General features: G+C 43.5%; 1 protein-coding gene across 4 annotated transcripts in view; it reads right to left on the bottom strand.

Annotated features, from left to right (window-relative positions):
• The window catches only part of SCAF8 (SR-related CTD associated factor 8), a 256444-nt gene that overhangs the window by 56869 nt on the left and 178244 nt on the right, over window positions 1–21331 (bottom strand). Inside the window, exon 22 of one of the 4 annotated variants that reach the window (XM_075596939.1) lies at window positions 18095–20117. The exons of 2 other annotated variants lie outside the window; for them this stretch is intronic. The gene's annotated coding sequence lies outside the window, so the exon portion shown is untranslated. Of the gene's footprint in view, window positions 1–18094; window positions 20118–21331 lie in introns of those variants that run through there. One more of the 4 variants, XM_075596941.1, reaches the window with a different exon arrangement.

Raw genomic sequence — 21331 nt, 5'->3', positions numbered from 1 at the left:
TACTATGCCCAACCTAATCTCACCTTCTCTTTTCCAGAGTGCCTCGGCGGTCTCTTCTGGAGAGAACTAACCTTCCTCCCAACAGTTGTCCCCGTCAATTAAGTGGAATTGAGCATAGCCTTGGAACATAGGATCCCACCATGCCAGTACCTTCCCTAGAGGTGTGGCACCTTGTGACATGTCAGACCCAGAGTCCATCTTTGAGGATACCCCGGATGTCTCAGATCTGAAAGAGGCTGTACATTTCCCCTATGCCCTATTCCCTCCAAATTATATCACACTAGCGGCTGATATTTCCCCATCAGTGCAGTCATCAAATTCCACCCAGTCTCTCCAGTCCTGAGATGGTACATGGGCCCCCTGGAGCGTCTGCTCCAGAGGCCTCAGTCCAGGCCCCACTGGTCTGCGTGATGGCCACATCTTTGTCTTTGGGTACCACTGGCAACAGAACCGTAGGCTCCAAATAGCAGGCCCCACACCGAGGGCATATCGCTGATAGACTGGCGTCTCTGCCGGGGAAGTCACAGCGTGGGCAAAGGCACTTCAGAAAGTGTTCTCTGCCTACTTCCACTACCAGGAAGCCTCCTGGTAGCTGGTAATGGGTGAAATTACAACTGCTGATAGCTAGAAATAGCTGGGTGGACAGAGTCAGTAGTACAGGTAAGAGAGCTCTGCACTGCTTGCTGTCCACGAGGAACTGAGGGTGCGGCAGCCCACATCCAGCTCCTCACTCAGTATAAGCCATCTTCGGATTGGTCACAGTGCCCCCTCCCCCTGGTGGATCTAAGAGTAGGGGCACACTGTAGAAGGGTGCAGTGCAGGCTTTCACGCCAAGCCACTCACCGCTCAGGACGTGGCTTAGCTTCGTTCCAAGCCCTAGACATATTCTGCAGAGAAAAGCTTGCAACTCTTTGCAAATCCTCCATGTGGTCCCAGATTTTGCCGGGAAACCACTCCTTAAGCTGCTGCAACACATGGATAGCTGAGAATTTACCCCAGGCTAAGCAAAACTCCCTCCAGTATGCTGCACACGATAACAGTCCAATTTGAGTACTCTGTGGCTCCCTGTGCCTCAGCTGCTAGTAGTACAGTGGTAGTTTCTCAAGCAGAGGTTCTTGGCACCCGTGACTCGGGCACCCCTCCTCAGACACTACCCAGCAGTACCTTACGCCACCCCGTTTGGCCTAGACACTGCAGTCCCTTTCCAGAGGTTTCTGGGCCCCTGGCAACAAAACACACCCTCCAAGCTTCCTACATGACTCAGTCCTCAGGGTGACTTAGAACAATAGCTATCTTCTTCCTCACAGCTTACCCTTTAGGTCAGCACAGGCTGCAGCTCCCTGGTGGGGAAGTTGGGCACCTGTTATGGTAGGCAGGAGTCTCCTAGAGCTACACCCAGAATCCCATCTTTCATCAGTACTCACTTTGGAAGCATACTTTCTTTCTTTCTTTCTGTCCTGCTTCGCTGAAAACCTGTCCTGTTGATCTCAGCAGCGCCTCCAAATGTAACGGTGTTCCCCCCACCCTATGGGAGATTGTTCCACTACACAGTGTCATGTGCTGGTTACCTGCTGGCTTACAGGATACTGAGTGGTCCGTCGATGGTGTTGTGGACATCAGGACAGGCTTCTGGGGCATTAACTGGTTCTTCCTCACGGTGTCAGTGCTTCCATCTCTTGCAAGCTCCAGGGATATAGAGACAATCCCAGCAGGAGAACTCACTTTAACTCCTCCTGATGGACTGCAAAGCAGGCAGGAGTATATTTTAACAAAAGAGGTCTTTATTCCTTTGTCTGCATACACAGCATACAACAGTATCTGTCTTCACAGTACAATCGGCCTCCAGCCTTATGATGGTCCCTGGACTTCCACCCCTGGCCTAGGGCTCCAAGTGCAGTCCTTACTCTTCCCTGACTCCCTATTTGAGTCAGAGGTAAGGTAATAACCCCCCACTCCCCAAGGGGAGGGGACAGTAGGTGCCAGAGCCCTGTACACCTCTGTGTGATACCAGTCTCTCTCAAGGGGGGAGAGACACTAACTCAATTTGGTGTGCAGCCCCTTAAGTACCGAGGAGAAAGGTCCAAGGTCCGAGCCCAGGATTGGGCAGAACACAGGGTTTAGCCCGCCTCCTCCCTGTCACTCAAGGAAGCTGCTTACTGTTGTGGGGCAAACCCTGGATTGATCCTGACACTGCCCGCACTGTTACCAGGACTTACATGTCAGGGAGGGCAGATTAGTAGCCAAGCCAGGCATGGCTACATTAGTTTGTGTATAAAACCCCACCCAGTCTGTTAGTTCTTTGGTTGTCATACTTTCTGAGTCCAGAGTCAGGTTATTCTTTTTCCCTAGCGCTGCGACTTTCCCTGTTGCTTTTTATCAAGCTTCCAGTTCTATTAATCTTCAGGTGCCTTCTTGTTTGCTGTCTTGTATTCCCATTGCTCTATTTGCTCCATTTATTATTTGTCCCCTGCTACTTTGGCTCTTTGCATGTGACACTGCAATTCTTGCAGCTAACCTTGGTTTGTCCTGTTGTTTCCCTTAGCATTATTTGCCCATCCTTGTTTGTTCACTTAGCTACCATAGCCTTTTTCATGTAGCTCTGCACACGTGGAAGACTCCATTGTGTATTCCCAGTTTTGTTTTCCTTTAGTGTACAATAAATCCTGTCAGATTTGACGTATTTCGGTCTCCTGTCTACCGTTTCATACCATCCTGATAGATTGACAAGCTCAATTTATCACTCGCTCCTAGGTACATGGATCCCACCGGTATACAGCTGGCTAAACTAGCCAAAACATTGCAGGATAAGGGAGATTTGTCAGTGTCCAGAGTAGTTATAACGGGGTTAATTGGTAGAATGGATAGTTTGGAGGGTCAGGTACTGTAACACCTTTACCTGATAGAGGGGTAACATAGACTGTTCCTACTATTCCCAGTTTTATTCTGCCGGAGTCTCCTGGCCCTCAAGTGGCCAGTGGAGTACCACACATTCCGCATTTATTTTCCAAGAGCAATCCTTTTTTAGCGTCGCAAAAAAGGTATTTTGGGCACTGTCACGATAACATCAACTTTATCAACACATTTATATATATTCTGGGTACTTGATTGAACAGAACAAGTTGCAAAATAAATTGTGATTTATTTCCTTAATAGACAAACACACGACATCTGCAGAATACACCTAAAACAACACTTACTGGAATAAGGGAACAAAATAAATTGTCCTTGGAACGAAAGAAATTGTCCTTTGCTTGCAAGCACCAGAAATGCAACCTTGGTTTAAAAGTCCTGTGGTTATGTTGTTATTAACCCCTTCACTCCTGGACTGGTTGCTGCTGTGCTGGAACAAAGTCTTGCATCTTTACATCATGGATCAAATTCAGGAATCACACTGGGGATACCTGGGGAGCCACAGTTATAGACTGCCCAAAGCTATCTTTAACATGTGGATCCAATCCCCCTCGTGGGAACAAAAATCCCCCGAATAGCCAAGTTACCCACAGTTCATAAGACTGTTCATAAGACTGGTCATAAGGGCTGTCCGATGGGCAGGGCGCATAGGTCAGGTTGACGCCCATGCCACTTAGCATACCTGGGCTACACCCATATCTTGGCACCACTAAGTCTGATTTTTGACCCGGAGGGGTCACTAGCCTGACATCTGCTGTGCATCAGTATGTCAGTTTTGTATACATTATGGGTCTGTTGGGTCTTTTCATAACTAACCCTCTTTTAGACAGGGAGATGCTAATCACTAGATCCTTTTGAGGCTCCATCATAAAAATATCGAAGCTCATTCACCCATCTCACAGTTGTATGTCCATGGAATTCCTGCTTGGACTTACAAAAATACCTACTGCCTTACATTTAAGATCTGGAGTTTTTACACACTTTATTAAACAACATGTTATGTTTGTGTTATAACTTTTAAAAATGATATTTATGTACATGTTTTTTATTTATTTAGAAAAATGTTTTACCAGGAAGTAATACATTGAGAGATACCTCTCGTTTTCAAGTATGTCCTGGGCACAGAGTTATAAAAAATACATGGTTCCAATAAAATAACAGGGTTATACAGTCACTTCACAGACATTTCATGGACAGATAAAGTAGGGAAATTGGGTACAGGGGATAAAGGGCTTGTGAGTTTCTGATAGAAATAGAGCAGCTTTAACATCAACTAACATCAGCGACCAGCAGCAAACGGCTCACGCCCTTTGGCTGCGCCTCAGGCTGCGCGCCTTTGGGGCAACGCAGATGTACGCTGGAGTGAACAAAAAGATCTTTCCTTTGTGTCCCCTTGGCTCATTAACATTCCAGTGGGTGGGGTTGCCGATTCAACAAAGATCAAGCACATGTTAACCCTTAGCACGCTGGTCCTGTGCAGAGGGGAGCAGTTCTTGGGGGGGCCCCATAAGGCTGTGCGCCTTTGGGGCAACGCAGATGTACGCTGGAGTGTAGTGGTTCACTGTATTTGCACCTCAAAAATCAGGTTTCTGGGTGCTTTCGTTCTAGAATTAGTATTTCTCATTGAAATGCCGGCTTCTATACTGCCATCATGTGTCGGTTAGAGGGTATGGCAAGCAATGCATCTTGTCTTTTACCCTCGCAGGCAGGGTAAAGAGCATTGCTCGCCGGATCCCCCATCGGTGGGCTGCAAATGGCCAGCACCGACGCCACACTCGGTGCTATGTACTCCTTCAGCATGTTGATGTGATAAGTATTATTTCTCCCTGTCTCAGCATCTACCTGTACAACATAGTTGCACTCGTTCATCTTTCGCAGTACCGGATACGGTCCCGACCAGGCAGCCATTAATTTGTTCTCCCGAATGGGCTTGAGAACAAGTACCTGCTGTCTTGGGATGAACTCTCTGCTACGGGCATTCTGATCATACCAAGTCTTCTGCTTGGTTTGAGCAGCTCTAAGGTTGTCCTGTGCCAACCCCATGAGCATCTCTAACCAGTCTCTGAGATCTATCACATACTGAAGCACAGAAGCATCGGTAGTGGTAGTCTCCCCTTGCCATCCCTCACGGAATAGGTCCAGAGGTCCCCGTACCCTGTGACCATATAGCAGCTCAAAGGGAGAGAAGCCGGTTGATTCTTGCGGTACCTCTCGGTATGCAAACAGCAAGTGCTGCAGGTGAACCTCCCAGTCTTTTCCCTCTGCCTCTATAAATGTTCGCAGCATCTGCTTCAGGGTACCATTGAACCTCTCACATAGTCCGTTGGTTTGGGGGTGGTAAGGGGTCGTGCGCTGGTGCTTCACCCCACACGCATCCCAGAGACACTGGAGCAATTCACTCATGAACTGCAACCCCTGATCGGTTAGGATCTCACTAGGGAAACCTACCCTAGAAAAAATGGCTAACAGAGCTTTAGCTACTGCCCTAGCATTAATACTGGCAAGCGCTACTGCCTCAGGGTACCGGTTGGCAAAATCCACCACCGTGAGAATGTAGCGCTTTCCTGACCAGCTGGGAACCTTGAGGGGTCCCACGAGGTCCATAGCTACCCACTGAAAGGGTTTCCCTATTACCGGTAACGGGTTCAGGGGTGCCTTCACACGGTCACCCGCCTTACCAACTCGCTGGCAGGCATCACAGGATCGGCAGAACTCTGCCGCCTCACTGGATGCCCCTGGCCAGTAGTAACGCTGCAACAGCCGGGCTCGCGTCCTAGCGACCCCCTGATGCCCCCTAGTGGAATGGAATGGGTTACCCGCAACAACTGCTGCCTATACTCCTGGGGTACCACTAGCTGTCTCTTCCCCATCCATACCTCATCTAGCCCGGTGGTCCCTTGCTCTCTATACAGGAGCCCGCGGTGCCACAAGAAGTAATCAGACCCCTTGCTTGGCTTAGACTCAGACGCTCGCAGTTAAATGCCCTCCAAGCTGGGATCAGATCGCATTGCATCCCTAAACTGGGCACCTAACTCTGGCCACCCCGGTCACATCTGAGTCAGGGGGACAGGGAACAGGTACAGGGAACAGTAAGTCGGTGTCAGAAAGCAACTGAGTGTGGCTTACCTGTCTGGTCTCTGCAGAGACTACTGGAACTGTAGGTCCCAAATGCAGGGGGACAGGGGCTGGTTCTGCTGGGATCCTTGCTGACTGGCTCCTGGTGATCGCTGCAACAGGCGCCAGCTCAGTGGTTAAAACACAGGTAACGTGTCCTAGGTCGTTACCCAGCAAGACCTCGGCATCTAACCCAGGCAAAACCCCCACCTCCCTCATGCCACATCCGGCATCCCAGTCCAAAAAGACCCGGGCAACCTGGAGTGATCGCGGTCCTCCGTCTGGCATGGTCACTTGCATCCCGGTGCCCGGGAGCAAATCCTCTGGCCGCACCATATCAGGGCGAACCAGAGTCACGGTGGCACCGGAGTCTAGCAAGCCGTCTGCCTGCCGGTCTCTGATGGTCACCTTCCGCAGATGCTTCTGCCGGACATCGTTGGGCTGCATACCGACTGGAGCAACCTGATGTCCCCCGCTCTCCACTGCTGGTCACGAGGTGGCAAGTGCAGTCTCTCCGCTGGTCCTCCCAATGTGGGCTGGTTCCACGGCTGTACTTGGCTCCTCTGTGTATGCCAGTCGCACACGGGCGACCGGCCTTGCAGCTGGAAAGCGTTGCCCCTGATGGGGTCCCTTGGACCGGTCCCGGTCCGGACAATCTGGCCTGAGATGTCCAACTTTATTGCAGGAATAACAACGCCTCTCATGCTTGAACTCTGCAGCCTTGGGTGTGCTGTTTGCTGCCGCAGGCTGGTGTGTCCACTGAGGGGTAGTCTTAGCACCCTGGGCCGCACGGCCCGCTCCTTTGGGTGCTACAGGGTCCTTCATTGCAACTCGGCTGGCCACATACTCATCTGCCATTTTCACTGCATCCTCATAGGTCTGAGGTTTATGGCCATAGACCCATCCGCTCACATCTGTGGGAAACTGCTGCAGCAGCTGCTCTTGAAATAAGTCCAGCAGGGTATGGAATTTTGTAACCCCATTCCCCTCTACCCACTGAGTCCCGTGCAAAGCCATCCTACCGGCATAGGTGCTGTATGACTCTCTGGGAGTACCACCCCTGTCCGGAACTTGCCCCTGTAAGATTCTGGGGTCAGGGCATACTGGGTTAGCAGCTTGCTTTTCACATAACCGTAGTCATCGGCATCCACGCGTGGAATACCCATCACAGTCCGTTCGGTATTGCTAGATAACAGTGGTCGCAGTCTGACCACCCAGTCCCTCCTTGGAATTCAGAAATGGGAACACTGCGTTTCAAAGTCATTCAGGAACGCATCGAGGTCATCTGTGCCATCCACGAACTTGCTTCTTCCAAGTACTGCTGTCAGGAGCTGTACCCGCTCCGCAGTGCTTACACCCGTTCCCCATGTAGCCAGAAGTGCTGTGAGCCCAGGGACGGCACACTCGGCAGCCGCAGCTGCTACCTCGTCCGCAACCCCTGGCTCCAAGCCACCCACGACCGGGGGGTCACTACCACTCTCCTCATGTCCTTGCAGCCCCGGAGCTGGAGGGACCTCCTGCACTCCGGGCTGAATAGCGTCTGCCAACACAGCAGCTACGGGGACTTTCCCCTCTGGTAGTACCCTGTGGTCCTCATGATGCTCCAAATCCTCCTTCAGTTGTGCCATCGGCCGCCCATCTGTCGGTAAGCCATACCCCGCACATCTCTCCACGACTTTCTCTCTGGTCCACGACCTGAACCTTCCTGAGCGATCGCTCATGGTGCCTTCAGGGTATGGGTGAAGGGAACAGTGAAGTCTCTTGTGCTCTTTAGAAGTGTGTCAGTTGCTACTTATCTGAGGAGCTCGCAAGCTACAAGGTCCTCACTATGATACAGAGCCCTGCAGGGAACTGCAATATAGGTTCAATCAGTATCTCACCACGCTGCCACCAGTTTTTTTAAAAGCCTGTCACAATGACATAAACTTTATCAACACATTTATATTTCTGGTTACTTGATTGAACAGAACAAGTTACAAAATAAATTGTGATTTATTTCCTTAATAGACAAACACACAACATCTGCAGAATACACTTAAAACAACACACTGGAATAAGAGAACTAAATAAATTGTCCTTGGAACGAAAGAAATTGTCCTTTGCTTGCAAGCACCAGAAATGCAACCTTGGTTTAAAAGTCCTGTGGTTATGTTGTTATTAACCCCTTCACTCCTGGACTGGTTGCTGCTGTGCTGGAACAAAGTCTTGCATCTTTACATCATGGATCAAAATTCAGGAATCACACTGGGGATACCTGGGGAGGCACAGTTATAGACTGCCCAAAGCTATCTTTAACATGTGGTTCCAATCCCCCTCGTGGGAACAAAAAAAAAACCTGAATAGCCAAGTTACCCACAGTTCATAAGATTGGTCATAAGGGCTGTCCGATGGGCAGGGCGCATGGGTCAGGTTGACGCCCATGCCACTTAGCATACCTGGGCTATACCCATATCTTGGCACCACTAGGTCTGATTTTTGACCCGGAGGGGTCACTAGCCTGACATCTGTTGTGCATCAGTATGTCAGTTTTGTATACATTATGGATCTGCTGGGTCTTTTCATAACTAACCCTCTTTTAGACAGGGAGATGCTAATCACTAGATCCTTTTGAGGCTCCATCATAAAAATACTGAAGCTCATTCACCCATCTCACAGTTGTATGTCCACGGAATTCCTGCTTGGATTTACAAAAAATACCTCCTGCCTTACATTTAAGATTTGGAGTTTTTACACACTTTATTAAACAACATGTTATGTTTGTGTTATAACTTGTAAAAATGATATTTATGTGCATGTAGTGGTTCACTGTATTTGCACCTCAAAAATTAGGTTTCTGGGTGCTTTTGATCTAGAATTAGTATTTCTCATTGAAATGCCGGCTTCTATACTGCCATCATGTGTCGGTTAGAGGGTATGGCAAGCAATGCATCTTGTCTTTTACCCACGCAGGCAGGGAATGGCCTGCAAATGGGGAATAAAAATGGCAGGGACAGGGCAAACACAGTAATGCATAGCAAATAAGTTTAACCCCTTCCTTCCCCGTCACAGGCACCCCCAGAAATATCACATATTTTTGACCCAATGTCAACTTAATTTTTTAGTCAAGACTATGGGGGTCATGCACTAAGCTCCGATAAGTCGTTTTTAGAACGCAAAGTGCTCTTAGAACATGATGTTGCGCTGAACGCGATTCACAGAGACACGCAAACAGGCACTTTGCGTTCTAAAACTGACTTTATTCAGGAAATTTTTCTAAATCCATGCTCGTTCGTTACCCAGTTTGCGTTAAATTCTGCCCTTAAGCGGGATGCACTAAGCTACGCAACATTAGCGTATGCGAAAGTTGCGTTCAACAAAACACGTCAGCTCAAGGTAGACGCAAAAAAAGCTGGACTTAGAAAAATTTAATTGTTTACATTTTTGCATGCGCAACACCCATACAACAGGCTGGCGGGTGTCCCCGAGGGAGGCCGGGGGTCACGCAAGTGTCCCCTGCTGACCCCGCGGCCGTCCCGGGGTACCCACGGGCCTGCGGTACCAATGTTGTGCCTACTAAAAAATACCAAACAATATTTCTAACTAAATACATCCCCTTAACCCATACAGTACAATAATGTGCAAAATAACTATTATCCAGATATGGATAATAGATTATTTGCCCATTATTAAACACTGCATTAACATACATAAATAAAGTAAAAAATACAGCTATACTTACCACAACAGCAGGTCCCTCTGTCCTCCGTTGCAAGAAAGCATATACAGTATATAGTACATAATAAAGACATTCTAATGGCCCCTAACCCCTTAATCACCTTAGCGGTTACTAACCGCTATAGTCATTAAGGGGTTAACCCACCCTGCCCCGATACAAACCCGGGAGGCCTAAGCACCCACCCCGGACTGACTATACCCACCCTGTACCCATTGAATAGTATAGTGGTACATCATACCCATATAATAATAATATGGACATGATAAGCCTCTATAGCACTCAATGAATGGTCACCCTAATTACAATACATTAATGCACCAGATACACAATAATAAAACATAACTCCAAAAAAACATACTTCCCTAAATAAAAACAGTAGTCAGCTAATCCAATGAATACAAGCGACAACAACATCAACAATGAATTAATTAAACCATTAACCAATCAAACCAATTAATTCCTAAACCAACTCAAAATGAATAGAAACACTAACCAATCATACCAATTAATTACTACAACATTAATTAATTTAAACATTAAAATACAAAGAAATAAATTCAAACAATATCTGAAATAACCATAAAACGCATTAGCTAACATAATACAACATTAACTAAAAACGAACACCAATCGCAAACATTTTATTAGCATTAAGCAGGAAAAAAACAAACAATGCCAACCACATAAGAAACTGACATTAAAAAAACCAACAGCAATACCAAGCCAGAAATGCCCCCCAAATATTGTCATAATAATGTATTCATCTGTACCCTAAAGTGGTATTATCAGTCAATGTGCCTAACCCAAAAAATAAAAAAACACATCCAATGAAAAAACCTGTTAAAAAAAGAAATTTACAAACATTCAATATATTACTTACCATTAGAAGCGCTGGCCCTCCGACTCCCGGGGAAACAGGAAGCTCACGTACCTTGAAGGCCTCCAACAGCATCTGATGCCATCCGCCATTAAGATCCGGATCAGGTACCCAAATCTTCTTTTTTCTTTCTTTAATCACCTTCTTCTATCTTCATCTGTCACCATTTCTTGATCTTCTTTATCTTCTATCTTCATCTGTCAATCCAAAAAGCACCATGGTAAATCCCGACCGATGTTGTCTCGTCGTCTTCTTGGGCTCAAATGAGGCGTCACAGCCTTAAATAGGGCTTGTGATGTCACATTTAGCCTCAAAATGGTTAACAGCCACCTGATTGGCTGTTAAAACCATGTTCCGACTTAATTTTTTTTTTTTTTACATGACGTCACTTAAAGGGAATGATGCCAGCCAATCAGAATGGCTGTACTTCATTTGCCTTTAAGACGACATCACTAAATCCAAGATGGCCGGCGTCACATGGTATTTCAGCCAATCAGATCGTGGGAACCAATTCCACACACTGATTGGCTGAAATACCATGTGACGCCGGCCATCTTGGATTTAGTGACATCATCTTAAAGGCAAATGAAGCACAGCCATTCTGATTGGCTGGCATCATTCCCTTTAAGTGACGTCATGTAAAAAAAAATTTTTTTTAAGTCGGAACATGGTTTTAACAGCCAATCAGGTGGCTGTTGACCATTTTGAGGCTAAATGTGACGTCACAAGCCCTATTTAAGGCCGTGACGCTTCATTTGAGCCTAAGAAGACGACGAGACAACATCGGTTGGGATTTACCATGGTGCTTTTTGTATTGACAGATGAAGATAGAAAATAAAGAAGATCAAGAAATGGTGACAGATGAAAATAGAAGAAGGTGATTAAAGAAAGAAAAAAGAAGATTTGGGTACCTGATCCGGATCTTCATGGCGGATGGCATCGGATTCTGTTGGAGGCCTTCAAGGTACATGAGCTTCCTGTTTCCCCGGGAGTCATAGAGCCACCGCTTCTAATGGTAAGTAATATATTGAATGTTTGTAAATGTCTTTTTTTAACAGGTTTTTTCATTGGATGTGTTTTTTGATTTTTTGGGGGAGGCACATTGACTGATAATATATTAATCTGTACCACTTTAGGGTACAGATGAATACATTATTATGGCAATATTTGGGGGGCATTTCTGGCTTGGTATTGCTGTTGGTTTTTTTAATTTCAGTTTCTTATGTGGATGTCATTGTTTGGTTTTTTTCCTGCTTAATGCTAATAAAATGTTTGTGATTGGTATTCGTTTTCAGTTAATGTTGTATTATGTTAGCTAATGCGTTTTATGGTTATTTCAGATATTGTTTGAATTTATTTCTTTGTATTTTAATGTTTAAATTCATTAATGTTGTAGTAATTAATTGGTTTGATTGGTTAGTGTTACTATTCATTTTGAGTTGGTTTAGGAATTAATTGGTTTGATTGGTTAATGGTTTAATTAATTCATTGTTGATGTTGTTATTGCTTGTATTTATTGGATTAGCTGGCTACTGTTTTTATTTAGTGAAGTATGTTTTTTTTGGAGTTATGTTTTATTATTGTGTATCTGGTGCATTAATGTATTGTAATTAGGGTGACCATTCATTGAGTGCTATAGAGGCTTATCATGTCCATATTATTAGTATATGGGTATGATGTACCACTATACTATTCAATGGGTAAAGGGTGGGTATAGTCAGTCCGGGGTGGGTGCTTAGGCCTCCTGGGTTTGTATCGGGGCAGGGTGGGTTAACCCCTTAATGACTATAGCGGTTAGTAACCGCTAAGGTGATTAAGGGGTTAGGGGCCATTAGAATGTCTTTATTATGTACTGTATACTGTATATGCTTTCTTGCAACGGAGGACAGAGGGACCTGCTGTTGTGGTAAGTATAACTGTATTTATTTACTTTATTTATGTATGCTAATGCAGTGTTTAATAATGGGCAAATAATCTATTATCCATAGCTGGATAATAGTAATTTTGCCCATTACTGTATTGTATGGGTTTGGGCGGAGGGGGGAGAGGGGGTTCGTGTATTGATGTTTGTTAAATCTTTTTTTAATATACATGTGTCTCATAGTGTAGATGTGCAGCGGGTCTCCGGAGCTGAACCACGTTGGTTTTATGTCCGGGGACCCCCTGCTTCCCGAGATACAGGCACCTTTATGGGGTGCCGGTATCCCCTGCACTTTCAAGCTTCCGCGTCACGTGACCGGGAGATTTAAATTCTGCAGGGAATACCGGCACCCCATAACGGGGCCTGTATCTCCTGAAGTAGGGGGTCCTCGGACCTGAAACCAATGTGGTTCAGCTCCGGAGACTCCCTGCTCATGTACACTATTATTAAAATGATTTTAATTAGTGTACGATCGCCTGTAACAGCCTTGCATGGAGATGGCAAATCTCCCTGCAAATGTTACATGCGGCTTTTTTTTCTATCTGCTAGCATACGTGAAGTTTAAGAACGCTAGCAGGGGGAAAAAAAGCAACACGTACGCTGTGGGTGTTTTGAGCACGTACGTTAAAAAATGGGCTCAAGGCCTTAGTGAATCGCGTCTCCGGCCTCACTTTTTAACGGACGTGCTTTTTTTGAACATCCAAACGCAAAAGCATTGAGCTTAGTGCATAGCCCCCTATGTCTTTTCCTGACCCCCAATCTAAGGTAGCATTTATTATATCGTATTTGGGAGGCGATGCGGTCGCATGGCCTTTCCCGTTAGTGAATTTAGACTGCCCACTGCTATACAACCTAGATCAGTTTAAAGCAGAATTTCAGCGAATATTTGATAGATTAACTTCTAGAGCTTTGGCAGGGCAACAAAGACAGTTTGACATATATTACCCAGTTCAATCGTCTAGTGCTAGAATCCGCTTGGCCTGAAGATATAAGGGCTTCCCTGTTAGGTCTCAGAGATGAGATGAAAGATATTTTGGCCCAGGTTGTTCCAAAACCCGCTACTTTCTCAGGGTTAGTGTACTTGGTTCTTCAATTGGAGCACAGTTTAACAGAACATAAGTGACAAAGATGGAGGAAGGACTCCAGAACTATTTATGAATGCCTAGATTTAGTCCGACATGAAACAAATGTTGGTAAAATAAGGGGACCATCACCCGAACCCATGCAAATAGGGGAACACAGGGATCCCTTTCTAAGGAGAAAAGGGAAAGAAAGCGAAAGCACAATTTGTTTCTATTGTGGGAAGCTAGGGCATTTAGTGCGGGAATGTCCCAGGAAGCCCAAGAACTTACACCAGAGCATTAAGAAACAAAAAAAACCCCACGTTGGCCTACTAACACACTACAGGTGGCCGTGGCACACTTGAACCTTCCAGTCACTATACAGTATAAAGACCATGAACCCATTGACGTTTTCGTTCTGATCGAATCTGGAGTGATTTTTGACTTATCCTTCGCTAAAAGGTTGGGTATACCAAGGCATCATAAGAAACAGAAAGAAATGGTCAGAGCAGTTGCTGGGTCAATCCTTACTTCAAGTCCTCTGAGGTGGCATACTCCTCCATTGAAAATTACCTGCAGTAATGGACATTTGGAAATCCTACAGTTTGATCTCATTAATTTGCCACATTTTCTTGTTAACCTAGGAATGCCCTGGTTTATGGACATAATCCAACCATTGACTGGGAGGCAGGCTCCGTGAAGTTGTCGTCCACGTTTTGCAGAGATCAGTGTTTTACGAAAGCACTCGAGAAACAAATGAAGAATCAAGCTTTCTATCTTTGCTCTGGAGTTTCGGAGATCCATTGTACACGTGCCATCCATGACTCATTACCAGAGATAAATCAATGTTCTAAAGGCGTTTTTTATTAAATGAGAGCAACATCCCTACCCCCTCCATGCTCTTTTTTTTGCCAAATTGTTATGGAACCCGGCGATAATATCCCCTGCAGCAGTGGAATTAGTCTCCCATGGGTCTGATTCCCTGGGATATTTCTCTGGCAGCACACAATTCCTCAGTGCTAGAGAGATCTGTTCCCTGGGGATCTCTCAGGCAGCACAGTCCTCTGCTCAAGAGACCCTAGGCAGCCTGTGCAGCAGGCTTTTAAACATCCTTGATGAGCCAAGTGGAGACTGGTCAATTATCTCCTGCTGAAATTAACCAGCTCCCTGCTGGACTCACCAGCAAAAGACCAGCTTTGTTTTGGAAGCCTTTTTAGACAGGGGAAAAGCCCTGTTACAGTCACCAAATTTGGGGATAGTTTCAAAAAGATTTGGCAGAAAGATGATGGGCTTTGAGATTGTAAGGAGAATATTGTCCGCAAGTAAGGATATCTTTTAATTTGCAGATGAGAGAGGGATTCCATGTTTGTGGGATGATTCCTTACAAAACAAGCAAGCCGTTCCATGATGAGGGAGAACAACAGGGGGGAAAGGAGGCAACCCTGTCTATTACCATTGTGTAATAGACATTTATGTGCAAGATTCCAAAGAGAGAGATATGTAAGGGAAATACCTTGGGAAGTTTGGCTCTTCAGGACGTTTTGATTTATCTGGAGACTAAATTGATGCAGATGAAGAGGATGAAAATAGTGATTTTTCAGATAGCGATATAAGACCTTTTTATCTGCACAGTTTCAGCTAGAACAACGAAGATGAAACCATTGAAGTGAAGTTATAGAAGCCTATAAAGCTGTGTCTGCTAGCAGAGTGTGGGGAATTCAAGGATGGGAATGAGTGTGTAACGTCCCCCTTGGATGGTTCTGGTGACACTTACTCTGACTTCCCAGTGAACTCTGATATAGAAATAAATGATGTTGGTAAAATCATTGTTATACCTGAAGACGTTAAGAACATAGGAAATCATGTCTTTAAATCTCAGAACTGGGAAATGGCAACAAAAGGCTCTAAGATATGTAGAAAGCTGTAAAGTTTTCACAGGAGATGACAACATATCGAAGTTAAATCTTATAGCTGTGAAGTGTAACTTTAACAATGCTGCCTTTTAAACTGAAGCTAACTGACTGGAGAGCAGCAATTCAAAGTGGCTATGTGGCTCCTGAAATCGATTCATTTAGCACCAAAGCCCTTTACAGATGGGCTCAAGCCTGGCTAGGATTGAAAGATTATTAACAGGCTCTGGAGGATCTTAAGAAGGCTCATTAACTAGAACCTGATGACAAAGCTATCAGCTGTGAAATTCTTCAGGTTGGCAGAGAACTAAGGATATCTCCCTGAGCCCGAGGGTCTTATACTCCAGTCCGGAGCACGCGTTTCGGAACATCCTGATTCTAAGTATATGGGGGAAATAATTTAGTTTGGTGGATTGGTCAGGTTACAGGCAAAAACCTGGCAGTAGAGAGAGGCCTAAGAGAGGGAGTACTGTCATGATTCCCTCCCACAGTATTTCCCATAGACCTGTAGGGGAGCAAAAAGGAGTCAGATTCAGGCCCAGAACTGATAAGAACCAGAACAGTCCATGAGGCCAGCTACCATCTTAGTTGTGGTATAAAACCCAACCCAGTCTGTTAGTTCTTTGCTTGTCAAATTTTCTGTTTACAGGTAAGGAGTAAGGTTATTCTTTTCTCCTAGCAACTTTCCCTGTTCCTTTTCATCTGGTTTCCTTGTGGTGTCTCCTAGACTGGAGTCCTGGTTGCTGCGGTAACCTTCTGGAAGTGACGCCAGAGACTACACAGGAGAGGAGAGGAACACAGCTGATCGCCTAGAGAGGCAGTGAGAGACCCGTGTCTCTAAAACACAGGCGACTATACACTTTGTATTTTGCAAGTGCATTTTTTCAACTTATTAGTACTATATCTACTCTTCTCTACTTTCTGCACACTTCCTTTTTTAGGCAAACGTTTTTCGTTATGATTGGTGCACTACTTCCCTTTGAGATCGCCATGAGGAATAATTGGAGCATTTAAAAAATAGGGTAAAGAACCAGGCCAACCAAAAGTATGAAAAACAAAACGATATATTTTTCCACTTAAAAGGTGTAGAGGCGCCAACATTTTTTATGGAAGACACAAATTTTCAATGTTTTCTTAAAAACACCCATTTACATGCGTTCTTTTCTTTACTGTTATTATTAGAAATGACCAAATAAGTGTTCAATCACCCAGGCCATCCAAGCATGAAAAGGATTCCCATAATCAAATAATAGGTATGGTTTGAGTTTCTACTACTGTATATATCAAAGCACAATTTTATTATCAATTTGGCTAAGAATTCTGTGGAGATTAAACTTTATTTTTCGTCACATTACACTTTGAGTGTCTTAACACTGTTTTATACTGTTTGCTTTCATTTACATAGGCCATGTGTCTGAATCACAGACGCCCACAACATTTTTAGTGGTTTGTCGAAGTTGACTAGCACAAATCACCTTTTCACTGCTTTCCTCTTACTTTCTGATGCAATCCTTTTCTCATTTCCAATTTTTGCTAATTTGATTGCCTTTTGCAACTTGTTCCATTCCTTGTAATTCTGATAAAATGCCTCTGTCCCTTCTGACTTTAGGACTCTAAAAGCCTACCTGTTATTTTCCATTTCCTCCCCTTCCTGTTTATTTAGCCACATTTGTTTAGACTTGTTTCTTTTATACAGTATTTATTACACTGATAGTGTGCTTTTATAATAATATTGTAAAGACTGCCCATTTATCTTCCAAAAATTTCCATGCAAAAATGTCATCCCAATTTATTCCTTTTAGATTATTACTCAATTTATTATTCCGAATGGCAGTTTATTCAAATCTGCCTTTCTAAAATGTAAAGTCTTTGTTGAACCCATATATTATGGTTTTTGATAATTTATTTCAAATGAGACCATGTTATGATCACTGTTTCCCAAATGTTCCCAGACTTGAATATGTGTTATTACATCTATATTGTTTGATATTACCAAATACAGTATTGCCTCTCCCATGGTTGGTCCCTCAATCATTTTAGTCATGTAATTGTCTTGTAGCACCCCCCAAAAGTTGTAATGATACCAACAGGTTATGTTTTCAAGATCAACACATACTTAACTAATTACCCTAGGCTTAATTATCACTATGACAATTTTAAAAGGGTGTCACGCCCTGAAAACCTGGCCTGTTAGTGACAGAATCTAGACATTTCCTGATGTTTATAGAACGTAGACCCAAATATATGAGTGGCTGCTTTGTTTCTTCTATCCCTTTTCACAACACCAACAGAGACACCCATTCTACGGTGAAATACTCTCCCATTGGTTGTTAACATGGACAACACATAAATCCAGCATGGTAGAACTTGAATAATCTGTGTATATTAATCTATTTTTTTATATGGGGCATTAAAACACTTGTTGATACTATACCATATTTCATTCTTTAAGGCAGCATATGATTATTTCAACTGAACATTTGCCTCTTTATATCACTTATTAAATTGTTTTCATTGTAGAATATGGCAATAATGACATCACAAATATACAACTAGTTTCGTACATTTATTTGTTTATGATGTACATAATCCGTGCATAACATCAATACTAGACACTGCCATATTGAAATGAAAAAAAAAAAAAATCATATATGTGAATTAACACAAAGTTGATCAAGCAAATTAACACTGGTAATAAAAACATATTCAATATGCTGGAAAGTATGGTACATACAGGTATTTGAAAAAGTACTGATCTTCCTTGGTTAAAGATTCCATTTCATGAGGTGTAACAAGATTTTATTAAACCTAGAGCGAACCTAGAAGGCTTAAACTTCATGTACATTTTATTACCCCAAATTACATTAGCACTGACACTACTGACAATATATGTTCTGCCTCAAATCAGAACAAGATTTTGAGTAAATAATTTAAAATCTCGCTACAAAAAAGAGATAATGAGTGAGGCACCTCAAAACTGTGTATAGTGTTAACATTGATAATATTCTAGTTACTAGCTCCTCACACCACATTTTACTCTTATACAGATGTACAGTAGCAGTTGTATTGCAGTAGGACACATCCAACATGCCAACGGGAGCAGATGCCATTTAATAACATTAGAGGCGCATGAAAGAGGGACGGGGCTACCACGCTATTGCATCTGCTTGCGCCCACCGGCGTGTGCACTAACGTCTGCTACATCTGTATGATGTGCATTTTTTTCCCCCCTGTTTTCATAAGTGCAATTCCGAAATATTAGTTTATTTTGATAAATGCACAGTAAAATATAAATGATTGGACGCTTTCAAAATAGTTCTCCCAATTTGGTGTCTTGCATAGGAAATGTTCTTAGAGATGTTTGTCCTGCCTTGGTTTCAAATGCTTAAAAAAACTGAATGATTAAAAAATAAAATGTTAATAGTCAATGCTTTCAGTAGCCGAAATGCTAGGGGCATAGAATATCACTACGGATTTATTGACAAGCCCTGAGTATCACTACTTTTGTATCTACAAACTCACACGTTCCCTTACTTGGTTAAATGACAAATGGGTTTAATTTAAAAAGTCCCTCTCCATTTACATCAGTAGAAATATTGTATAATCTTTTCTAAAATGACACCCAGAAGGCACTGTCACATTATTTAGCAAGTTTAACATTTCTTGAAGTCAGGCACATTACGACCAGTTTTTCAAGGCATTTCGACCACTGAATATGTTCTCTTCACATGCTTTACATATGTACTACAAGTAGATGAATTCTGTGTGTTAAGTTAAAAACAATCCCGCCTAACTAACCCCCTTTTATTTGACAGAATGGGAACCAAATTAGGGCTCCCGAGCTGAACCCCACTATTTTAAGCTCTGGGGACCACCCTGGTTCAAGAGATACTTACCAGTGAAGTTACCGGTATTACTTCCTGGTTTGTAAAGGGAATTTAAATGGCAGTCCAATAGGAAGCCGTAACCGGTGATGTTGCCCCATGTGTCATTTATTAACAAATAACAGTACTGAGTGTGCTAATACATGAAGATTTTGCAATAAATGTACAGTACCTTCACTTTTAAATTCCCCAACTTTGTTTTCTGCTTGTTTATTTAATATATAATAGTGGGTTACAATGTATTCCCTTATGTATGCTCATCCAAGCGAATACAAAGGGCCATTGCAGGTGCCTAATCGGTAACAGGGGCCATTGATGTTCTTTTTGCATCTCACTGGGCAGGCAGATGAGAGGCAGACATTTTGTTTCAGAGCAATACCCTGATATATATACTAAGACTCCTGGTCATTGGACCCTTGTTGTCCTACAGCAAAAGACTTGCAGGATACAGTGCTCTTTTAGAACGAGGGTGAAGTTCCTGGTTTGTTTACATGCTTGCCAGCTAACTTCCAGTAATTGATCCAGTCCTAGGTTTGCATTCTCATGTGTTGGTCTGTTAGCAATTATGGTTTAACAGAGTAAGATCTGAAGAATGACTGGCTTGAAGAAGATCTGAAGAATGACTGGCCTGGATAATTATCAGTGTTGACTTGGATGCTTGGGTTGGAGTAGTATTTTTCCCCAGGTCAAGCTGGTTCCGGAAAATTCCCTATGTAAAACAAGGGCTGTAATATAACAGGAAGTAGTGCATGAGGTATTGAACTGAAAGGACATTTTAAAAAGCAACGTGATCAAAGTACAGTACATACATGATTAAAGGCACACTGCATTTGATCTAACTATAAAATCCAATGCAACACAAATACGAAGGTGGAGAAGTAGCATACACCATTCCAGAAATGCCATCTTTTATTAGGGAATCATGGAAAATAAGTATGCTTCTGCCCCACTACCCAGATGTCACATACAGTAGCAATTCACACAGTAGTAATGTTTGCTACATAATGCATGATTTTATTATGCTATTTCAAAGAGGCAAGAAGCAGACAAATAAACAATGGTTTTCAAGTGATCATTGTAAAACTGAATCTTACAACTGCCTATCCATTTAAGTCAGCTGTTCTGCAACTTGTCCTATTGGAACCCTATCTAGGTCATGTATGGGGTAAACCAGACCATATTCATTCAGTTATTCATTCATAAACTAAGAATACACCCCTGTGCTTGTCAATTCTTTACTTTTAACTAAAACATGTTGTTGCCAAGGATTACTGATGATCGGTGCATAAAAGACTTTTGGAAAACTTTAGAAAAGTATCATTGTCTGCAATGCAGGTAAAGAAATTCAACCAAAGCTAGAAATGATAGAAAAACAGATTTCCATTACTACAGTAGCATCAGGATGAAATATTTCCCATTTTGAGACACACAGTAAGCAAATGTTTCACTGAGGTTTTTTGTTTCCCTTACTGCTGGATTAAGGATTTGAGTACCAATAATCCGTAGCCCACACATCATGAGGGCTTGTACTCCAGGGGCCCTATGACATCATAGTGGCGAAGTCATGGGCTTTCATGCTTGTTTTCCTGTGGAGTGCTGCCTGCCATTAAGTAGGCAGAGGAATGGAAGAGGAAGACCCCGCTTCCGTTGGCGCCATTAGTGAAACTGCCATCGTCTGATTGCTCCAGAGAACGATTATGTGTTGGTGATGTGTTCCCGGAGCGCTGAGATGCCATGAGCCCTCCGGCATTTAGGGTTAATAGGGTCCTATAAATTTAGGACGAGTATCTCATCCAATTAGAATTTAACAAAGGTTGAGCCAATTTGACATATTTTGTTGTTGTCTTTTTTCAACATAAACAACTATGTTATGTCACTATGCAAAATTTAATATTAGATTGTTTTTTTTAGCTTATTGTGTGGAAGCACTCCTTAAAAG

Source organism: Ascaphus truei, chromosome 4 (genome assembly GCF_040206685.1).
Source record: "Ascaphus truei isolate aAscTru1 chromosome 4, aAscTru1.hap1, whole genome shotgun sequence".
Classification (NCBI taxonomy): domain Eukaryota; kingdom Metazoa; phylum Chordata; class Amphibia; order Anura; family Ascaphidae; genus Ascaphus; species Ascaphus truei.
This window is presented reverse-complemented; position numbering and strand designations above follow the sequence as displayed.